Source organism: Manacus vitellinus, unplaced genomic scaffold (genome assembly GCF_001715985.3).
Source record: "Manacus vitellinus isolate BGI_N305 unplaced genomic scaffold, ASM171598v3 scaffold_90_pilon, whole genome shotgun sequence".
Classification (NCBI taxonomy): Eukaryota; Metazoa; Chordata; class Aves; order Passeriformes; family Pipridae; genus Manacus; species Manacus vitellinus.
Genome location: NW_021940867.1, coordinates 516,201 through 526,709, shown reverse-complemented (window position 1 = coordinate 526,709; position 10,509 = coordinate 516,201).

Sequence of the window (10,509 nt, the reverse complement as noted above, 5' to 3'; positions counted from 1 at the left end):
TGATGAGGCCCTGGCACAGGTTGCCAAGAGAAGCTGTGGCTGCCCCATCCCTGGAAGTGTTCAAGGCCAGGTTGGAAGGGGCTTGGAGCAGCCTGGGAGAGTGGAAGGTGTCCCTGCCCATGGCAGAGGGTTGGAATAAGATGGTTTTTAAGGTCCCTTCCAAACCAAACCATTCTGTGATTCTCTGAATGTCAAAGAAATGCTGATTTTTCTGTAGGGCATTAAAAAGATTGGGGAAGTGGGTGTCTGCATTCATGTTTTGTATGTGCATTAGTAATAGGGACTGACAGTACACAAATCTCTTTGCTGGAAACTCATTTCACATATCCAGAAATTCCAGTAAGTGTTGTTTGTCATGTTAAGGAGTGACTCCCTGGTTGTCAAATCACATCCAACACTCGTACAACTTGCAGAGCTGCTTGGATTGGATTTTGATCAGCATTAAGAACTTGAGATTAACCTCAGTGGCTGTGATGGTGCATATGGACTACACTTACTCAAATTTTTTTAATGATATCCAAATCCTTTGTTCTGAGATTAGCAAGCAGTTATCCTAATGTCTTCATCTACAGTGAGCCCACCTCACACACTTGCATAGCTTGGTGATCACCAGGCATCATGCTCCAAATGGCAGGAGAAAAAAAATACACCTGAGAGGGTTAGGAAGCCAACTGGCTCATTCATAGGCACCAGAACAACAACCCCTTCCCACAAACAGGGCTCAAAGATACAAACCCTCCATTACACACATAAGGTATACACGTATCTACATGTATCTATATTCCTTCTCAAGTACAGTGGCACACACACACATTCTGCTCCTGTGGGTGCTTGCTACTACTGAATTGCAAAGCACTAGTGGACTTCCCTCCCACCTCCCTATCTTTGACAAAAAATACTCATCTGACTCATTTTTTAAGAAGTGCTCTCTTCCACCTCGATCTGGTGTATTTTTGATAGAGCACATAGCTCAGCCTTCCAATTTTTTGATTTGCTGGGCTCATTTCCATGGGGATCACTGAAAGGTCATTGAAAAGCACAATCTTACCCCTCCCTTCTACTACCCCTATTTGAGTCTACTCTGCTTTCCTCCACATTTTCTTTTCATCCTTTCTCTTGCTGCACTTGTGCTTGACTAGTAGCCCGTGTTTACCTCTACAACATTCTCCTGAATCATGCAAAATGTGAGAGCTAATATTAACACAACTTATGATAAGGGAACTAGAGAACAGAGAAAACCATGTTACTCTCTCCATCTCACCACCCACTCCATCTCAGGTCCTTCTGTGGCCTCAGCTAAAGCAGTAACTGAGCACTTCAGCACCTATCACTTAGAAGATTTATCCTTACGAGACTCCATGTAGAAATGCATTCATACATCTGTTTAAGTTAGCAATGAACCATTAAGCATGAGCCAAAAAGAACTCTGATGCTTACAGAGAGACTAAAAAAAAAAAGCCTAAACCACAAAAGATGGTTCTGAAATGCCACCACATCAACTGAATGGAAGGTTCTTTTATAGATGTTTCACATGTGTGCTCTGCAGCTTCCCAGGTACTTAACAGGTCATCTGGGCCTGCTCAAAGTCACTGTCATTCTTTATTAGGCTGAAAATTTGCATCAGACCTATATCTAATCTCTAACAGGTTTTAGAAGCTGGGGATAAGATTTACCCTGGTTATCTCCAGCAGCCAGTCATCTGAACTCTCATTACAGTCACTAGAGTCAAACATGTATTTCTGCAATCCACTTATTGTCAGGGCAACATATAAGGTTGTCACCCAGCAACTCCTTTTCCTCTCAACTGATTGCAAAGGTCACTCAAAGGGAGCCAAGAGAAGTGCTTATAGATGCTTATAAAGGACATTTTGTTCTGGTGGAAGGTGTCCCTGCCTATGGCAGGGGGGTTGGAACGAGGTGATCTTTAAGGTCCATTCCAACCCAGGTCATTCTATGATTCTATGATTCTATTGTTAGATAATTATAAGAAATACATAGAGCAACCAGTTTGATGATATTACCATCAAAAGAGTCCTAGGCCAGGTTATACAGGAGGGTACCATAACATAATCAGTTCTGTAAATAGAAAATACCAGAAAGATACTAAGCTATAACCACCACTATCTATATCTTGCATCATTAGACAGGCAGACTATCAAGTGATGAAGAACAAGAACTGTAACCATCTCCAGGAATTATGCATTCTCATAGGACAGACACAGGATGGAGAATAAAGTGGGACTCTACAACTAAAACTAATGGATTTAGGTGCAAAAAGAAAATGACACAAGTGTCATCAGAAATGCCCTAATGGCAAGAGCTGGAAAATACTCTCTTGAAAGGGGAAAGGTTAGAAGCAATACCACATCAACTACTAAAAAAGTCTGAAGAATGCCCTGGAAGGAATGATAATCTCATTATGTGGGTGGGAGATAGACTGGGACACACAGAGATCATATTGTCTGGGAGATAAGGTTCTCCAGAGTAACCAGGTCTTTCCAATCCCAAACTAATGAAATGCTGTAATTCTGTATGTTTCCCTAAAGCATATCTATATCAGCTGCTAAAAAGCAGTGGGTATGAAGCCATAAGGCAGGACAGTCAATCCTCAGCCTCAATTGGACCAAGCAGAATTCCCCACACAGCACTTTCCATTTGCTAAAGAGCAACAGCAAACAGTAATTGAAAAGCCCAAGCCTGAAGTAAAAAGCTACAGACACAAACTCTGTTGCTCTCCTGGAGGCAGGTACTTGTGTTTATCCAATATAAAAAGCAGTCTACACACTCATCTTTTCTTAAAAGTAAGAAAAGAGATAATTAGTACAGGGATATAGGTCATGCTGTTACTTATAAAATGGTGATTCCTGTCAATATTTCCACTATATTCCTGAACTTTCATCAGTGACAATGACAGATTGAGTGGCACAAGAGTTTCAGACTTCTGTTCTGCAGAGCTGTACAGGGCAATTCTGAGGAAATTCAAGACTTAAATACCCAAACAGTCACCCTCAGCAGAAGCTTATTCCAGGTCGGAACCTATCTCAATGCACTGAGAAGGAGCCCAGTGGGTTATGGGTTATTTTCACTACTAATCACAGACTGGTTGAAGTTTACAGGGACCTCTGGAGGTCATCTGGTCCAATTCCCCTGCTCAAGTAGGGCCAGCTACAGCTGGCTGCCCTAGACCATGTCCAAGGATGAAAACTCCAAAGCATCCCTGGGCAACCTGTGGCAGTGCTCAGTCACCCTCACACTAAAAAAAAAAAAAAAAACAAAACAAAAAAACACCAGTTTTCCTGATGTCCAGGGAAAACTTTGTGTTCCAGTTTGTGCCCACTGTCTCTGGTTCTCTCATGGGGCTGGCTCCATCTACTTTACCCCTCCTATGGCATTGGTAAGAATCCCCAGGACCTCTCAAGAGTTACAACACTCTTGGCTTTTTCTCACAGGAGAGATGCTCCAATCCCTTCATCAGACTCTCTCCAGCATATCCATGTCTTTCTTGTACTGGGCTCCCAGAACTAGAGACGATATTACAGGTGTGGCCTCACCAGTGCTAAGCAGAGGGAAAGGATCCCCTTCCTTGACTTGCTGACAATGATCCTCTGAATACAGCTCAGGATATTTTAGCCTTCTTTGCTGCTGTTGGCTCATGTTCATTCTGATGTCTGGCAGGTGCTTTTCTGCCAAGCTGCTTTCCAGCCAGTCAGTCCCCAGCAAATACTGGTGCATGGGGTTGTTCCTTCCCAGATCTGCAGGACTTGACACTTCTTCTTACTGGAGGAACTCCATGAGGTTCCTGTCAGCCCATTTCTCCGGCCTGCCCAGGTCCCCCTGGATGGGAGCACAACCCCCAAGTCCATCAGCTGCTACTCACAGTTTTGTGTCTGCAGTGGGAACACTCTGCCCCATCATACAGATCATTAATGAAGATGTTGGACAGGACTGGACCCAGTTACTGCCAGTTACTGGCCTCCCATTAGACACTTCATGCCACTGACCACCCCCTTCAGCCTGTTCTCAGTCTACTCATCCAACCCACCCTCCATCAGCTTCACTGTGAGGGAAGCAGCTTTAAAAGCCTTACTGAAGCCTAGGCAGACAATGTCCACTGCTTTCCCCTCATGTCCCAGCCCAGTTATTTCACCACAGAAGGTTGTCAGGGTCGGTCAAGCACAGCATCTCTTTCATTAATCCATTCAGCCTACTCTGGATCACCTCCCTGTGCCTGCAAATAGCTTCCAGGACGAGTTTTTCCATCACTTCTCCACACATCAAGGTAAACATGACCAGTCTGCAGCTTCCTGGTTTCCTTCTTCTTGCCTGCTAATGTAAGGGAGTGGGAAGAGTGTGATGATGCTCTTTCTAAGAAAAGAAAGCTGACAAGTGTCTGGCATCTCCCCTGTGTTCCAAAGGGGAGAACACGAGATCCAGCCATACAGAGAGCCCCCAACAACATTGCATTGGTAATTTGAGGACTTCATTGCCATGTAAATGATGTTCTTCAGTTTGAACTTCCCCAAAAGTGACTACTTTTCCCTCCACAGAAATAAAAATGTATGACATAAAGGCATAGAGCAAGAAAACAATAATTTTATTCTCAGGAAAACAAGGAATTCTACATGCTGATAAGGACATGGTGTGGTAGGCCAACGTAGAAAAAAAAAGTATATAGAAAATTAAATCATTAAGAAAAGGAATCTTCCATTTAAGAGCTATTCCTTTTTAGAAAGCAGATGGTCTGGAGTTCGAAATAAAATCAGACTTCTCCCTGACTGCCCCCATCCCCCATTACTTGATTAATTTTCCTCAAAGCATTTGGACGTAACTGAACTCCAATATTTGAATCAGCTACAAAATAAATATGTCTTCTTGTCCTTAGGCTGAGCTACTGCATCTTGTAATAATATTCCAGTTGAAGTCTATTCAGTGTAAGGATTATTAATATTTTCTTTTATTAACATTCCTTTAGCTGAACTGTTTGGGGTCAGCTAAAAATGTTTTTTTTTCAGTAAGAAGATATTCTGGATGAAAAAAAGTGTTCTATCAGTTGAGAAGGCAAACCCAGTGAAAACAAAGAAAATTATGAATAGTTGGATATTTTGATTGCTGTTATTAACAAAGAATTATAGTATCTGGCACTTTTTTGTGTTTGGTTGTTGGAGGTTTTCTGGGGGGGTGGTTGGTTTTTGTTTGTTCATTGGTGAGGTTTTTTTATGTACAGGTCCAGACCAAAAATATGTTCTAAATATTTTTCTCAGGTACCTGAATTAGCAGATTCTCTCAGTTTAAATAGATCCGTTTCTTCAAGTCCACTTGGAAATGTGCACCCAATCAGTTGCTGCCAGGAAATCATTCATTATTTGCAAGATGAAGCTAGATGAAGCAAGATGAACCAATGGCACAGCTATTTCTGCAGCATTATTGATTACCAACAAAGATGACAGCTTCATGCATCAGAGTATGGAGAGTGAAGTGCTGCCCTGTCTTCTGTTTGCACTAGAAGAACCACTCGGCATTATCTAAGTGGGATTATTACCTGACTGGCAGCAAGAAAGCTTGATGAATCATTTTTCATTCCAAAGCTCAATAAAATGTGAAAGGGCACTGCATTAGGTCCTCCCAAGCAAATCAGTGGAAAACTTTACTTCTTCGTGGAAGAACCTCCACCAGCATCAAATTTTATCTTCCACACAGCTCACTGCAAATCCAGCCTGCATGCCAGAACAATTTCCACCCTCACTGGTAAGCAGCTAAAGCTTCTGTCAACTCCTTAGGAGAAAAGTTGCTCTCGAAACCACAGCTGGGACTTGCATAAAAGTTCAATTACCTCTGAGGGGCTAAAACTACTCCTGGGATTCAGGAGGTTCCCACTAACCTAAGCACAGAAAAGCAGCGCTGCCATCAATAGAAAAGAAAGCCCCTTCCCACCTAAATCCCTGCACAGAAAGTATGCAGTAAACCCAAAATTGCTTCTGTGATGCATTCACACTAACTGCAAACCCAGTCTTGCCAAGAAAGCCCTGATTAAGTGCTGGAGACAAGCCAGATAGAAAATGAAGCATTTCTGTGAAAATGATAGTCACTGATTCACTTCTATTGGTTGCAAAGTTGTTTGTTTAAAGATGCTTCATTCCCACCACACAATTAAAGTAAGCAGGTACACAGAAAGCTTTAGGACTTCTTTACCCTTTCTTCTCCTCCCCACCTCCCTCAGTTCTTAAGCTTCTCTCAGCAACTTGCAAATGGTACATCCTTCTACTGCTGTACACATCCACCACCTCCCTTTTTCCAGCAGAACTGTGGATGAGCATGAGCTGTGCATGGAATCACAGAATGGCTTGGTTTAGAAGGGATCTTAAAGATCATCACATTGGGGTGGGCAGGGACACCTTCCACTAGCCCAGGTTGCTCAGAGCCCCATCCAACCTGCCCTTCTACACTTCCAGGGATGGGGCAGCCACAGCTTCTCTGGGCAACCTGTGCTGGGGCCTCACCACCCTCCCAGGGAAGAATTTCTCCCTAATAGCCAATCTAAACCTGCTCTCTGTCAGTTTGAAGCCATTCCCCCTTTTCCTGTCACTCCAGGCCCTTGGAAAAAGCCTCTTTCCATCTTCCTTGCAGGCTCTCTTCAGGTACTGGAAGGCCCCAACTGGGTCACCCTGAAGCCTTCTCTTCTCCAGGCTGAACAATCCCAATTCCCTCAGTCTTTCCTCAGAGCACAACTGCTCCATCCCTCTAATCAACTTGGTGGCCTCCTCTGGTTCAGCACTGACAGCAGAGGGAAATAGTGATTTGGACAGCCTGGCCTCAACATTTCAGAAGGGGTCGATTTTACTGCCTCTTGACTACATACTACATCTGCTACATCAATAAATTTATCATGGGGATTTTGTTTGCTTGCTTTTGAGCAAAAAAAATGAAAGCATTTTCTTGGGGAAGAAAAACCACCATGTGCAGTCTCTAAAAATGGGCCATTTTCAGCCAATTCAACTTAATTCATAATTCATCTTAATTGATGAGACAAGGAGTCTGTATAAGCAAGTGCATATTAGTGAAAAAGTAAAACGACCACAATGAATCACTTAATACATCTTCATGTGAAGTGGGGAAAGCATTCCTTTGACAGTGACTACTTTGTGTTAGAGCAAGGCAAGCTGCCCCACCGAATGGAGCAGAGCACATCCTGCAAGCTCTGGCCCCACACCTCCCAGCAGGGGCTGCAGCTGGAGGTCCCAGCAGCTATCACAGTGCAGTACTTCCAAGGCAAGGTCTCAGTGACCTTCAGAATCACCGAATGGAATCACAGAATCATTAAGGTTGGAAAAGACGTCCAGAATCATCGAGTCCAACCTTTGGCCAAACACCACCTTGTCACCCAGACCAGAGCACTGAGTGCCACGTCCACTCATTTCTTGAACACCTCCAGGGATGGGGACTCCACCATCTCCCTGGGCAGCCCCTTCCAATGCCTGACCACTCTTTCAGTAAGAAGTTCTTCCTCATGTCCAACCTGAACCTCCTCTGGCACAGCTTGAGGTCATTTCCTCTTGTCCTGTCCCTTGTTCCCTGGGAGCAGAGCCCGACCCCCACCTGGCTACAACCTCCTGTCAGGGAGTTGTAGAGAGTGAGAAGGTCCCCCCTGAGCCTCCTGTTCTTCAGGTTGAACAACACCAGCTCCTTCAGCTGCTCCTCCTATTATTTACTCTGTAGAGCCTTCCCCAGCTCCATAGCCCCTCTCTGGACATGCTCCAGCACCTCAGTGTCTTTCTTGCAGTGAGGGGCCCAGAACTGGACACAGGATTTGAGGTGTGGCCTCACCAGTGCCCAGCACAAGGGGACAATCCCTGCCCTGGTCCTGCTGCCACACTATTGCTGATCCAAGCCAGGTTCCATTGGTCTCTTGCCCCCCTGGGCACATGCTGGCTGTTCAGCCACTGGCAACCAGCACCCCCAGGAGAATGCTATGGGAGACCCATGTGAGACTTTGCTGTCACTTAAAGGAACACTCTTCACTTTTTGCCCTGCCTATACCTTTTGGTACCTGTTCCTCTCCCACTCCCCCATTTTCCACCACTGCCACTAATGTTCTGTGTAGCAACTGGATCTAAAGAATGATGAAGCTGGAAACCAGTTTTCAGCCAAGCTCAGGGAGCCAATCTGACTCACAGCACAACTTCAAGAACACCCAAGTAGACATGGGCTTGTTGGGAACATTAGCTGAGCGCAGGCAGAAGAACTGCTCCTTTTGGCAGCAGATCATAACTCAGTCAGGGTAAGCTGGCTGTGAAGCCACATTCTCAGCCAAATACTTCTTTTAACTCCTCTCCAACAGCTGGAGCCTCAAAGCAATATACACTTAACTAAGAGGTTGCAGATCTCCCTGGACTAAGGACCATGTCTTCATGTACCTTTATACTACCCCCCAAAAAAAAGGCACCCAAGCTCAAGTGACCTTCTTGACACATCTCAGCTTTCAAACATTAAATTATTATAATCACTATCCTAGACCCATGCTGATCATGCCACATCAGATTTCAGCTCTTTCTCTCGTGCAGAAAACTGGCATATGTTTTAGGAGCATGTTTCCCTCCTAAGCGTACCCTGTCCCCAATAACCAAGATCTTGGTTCTTTTCCCTCTGAACCCTATTAGGGCTTTCTGCCATCTGCTAGTCTGTGACAGATGCTTGTATAACTGACAGATCAAGCTAAATATAAGATATCAACACCCCCGTATGCTCTAAACATTCCAAGTTTAGTATTCCTATTGTACGTGAGGCCTAAATATAGCCAGATAAAACAAAAACATCTTTTATGTTGAAATATTCTTAAGATTGATGACACCTCAGCATAAGGCCTCCAAAGCCGAGCAGGGAAGGGTGGGGACAACATCTCCTGAGGGTGTTACTGGGAGATGGAAAGCCTAATTTCCAACGCTGTAGCAAACACTTCCCCCAAATGAGAATACTCTGTCCTGACCAGCAGCGTGGTTGAACTTAGCTATGTTTACCACCATGGCTACAAAGCCAGTGTGCCATGGAAGCTCTGTGTTGGAGAACAGCACTGCAGACAAGACCAGCTCAGCCTGGGAGGGGACTGTCATATTTTCTAGGCCTGTAGGCCAGAAGCAGATGTTCCTCCTCTTGCTCAGCAGAGCAAAGCTGGCCTCTTTTCCAGGGCTCCAGGGACCCACATGGGTAGAAAAACTACCCTGTTGTCCTCCCCCAAAGCCACAAGGCTCCTGTGTCCTCAGAGACAGTGAAATCAAAGAACAGAGACCCTCTGCAGGCTGAAGAACACCCAGCAGACACAGAAACTACTGTCTCTGCAGAGCTTTTCACCTTGAAGCAACTCACAGTGCTTCATGTACTGCGAGTAGCTGCCATTTCACCCGCTCCAGAAACCCAGGGACCCCTCGGGTAAGCTGACAGCTGCTTAGGTAAGCTAGCAGGGGAAAAAGTACTTTGAATATGGAAGTGGAATATACCACTGAAAAAATGGTATCAGGGAGGAGGGAGGGGCACATTTAAATTAGGGGGCATAGATGCCCGCAGTGGACTTAGACAGCTACTCTGACTTGAAGGCTTTGGCTTCTTGTGATTAGCAGTCCTCTTTTATTTTGACCCAAAACTACATTGATGACACGAATCTTACACTGTTTTCTGGTACCACTGCAATGCACAGATGCAGTCACAGTGCATCTGATGAACCAGAGCCAGAAATACCGTGACCTCTTCCTTCCAAGTCTTCCTCAGGAATCTCCTGCTCAGGCACCGTTTATGTAACAATATGAATTGTTCTGTGAATTGAAGTGAAACCCAAGCTTCTCACACTGTTTGGGCAGTCCTACTTACTGCAAACAAAACCAAGTTGCCTCTTCTGACTGTGCATTTCAGTTCCACTGAAGACAATGACTAAGATTTGGGTGACTTCAGCGAGCTTTAGAGTACAGCCCAAAGGACTGAACACCCATCTCCACCCACAGAGAGCTGGCTAAAAAGCAGGATGCTATGCAACATTAACCAGAAAATCCTCCCTTGCCTACCAGCTTCTTAAACATAAAGCACAATCACATTGAATGAAGCAATGAGGACACTGTGCCTCTGAACTAAAGAGTTACATCTCATTTTATTACAGGTCTCCCCTTCTGCATCTTGATGGAAGTTAACAAGCATGAAAATATCCACATGAAAATACCCCATTTCTCTGAGCACTCCTGTGCTTAAAACAGACAAAGCTACCTACAGCATACATTAAAATTCTACTCAGGAGAGCCAGTCAGTAAACCAGGACAGCAAAAGACAAGCCTAGGTACAAGCATACCTTCAACACAAGTCAGACTGAGCCTAAGTGCCCCCTGCCAGAGCTTCAGGTGAGCTGTCAGTGCATATCTGGTGTGTTGTGGAAGCCTCAAGTGATCAGATTAATTAAGTCCTACTAGTGCCCTCAGGATTACGACACCAAGCACAGCAGGCAGCAACAAATTGTAAACAAAGACACAGAAAATG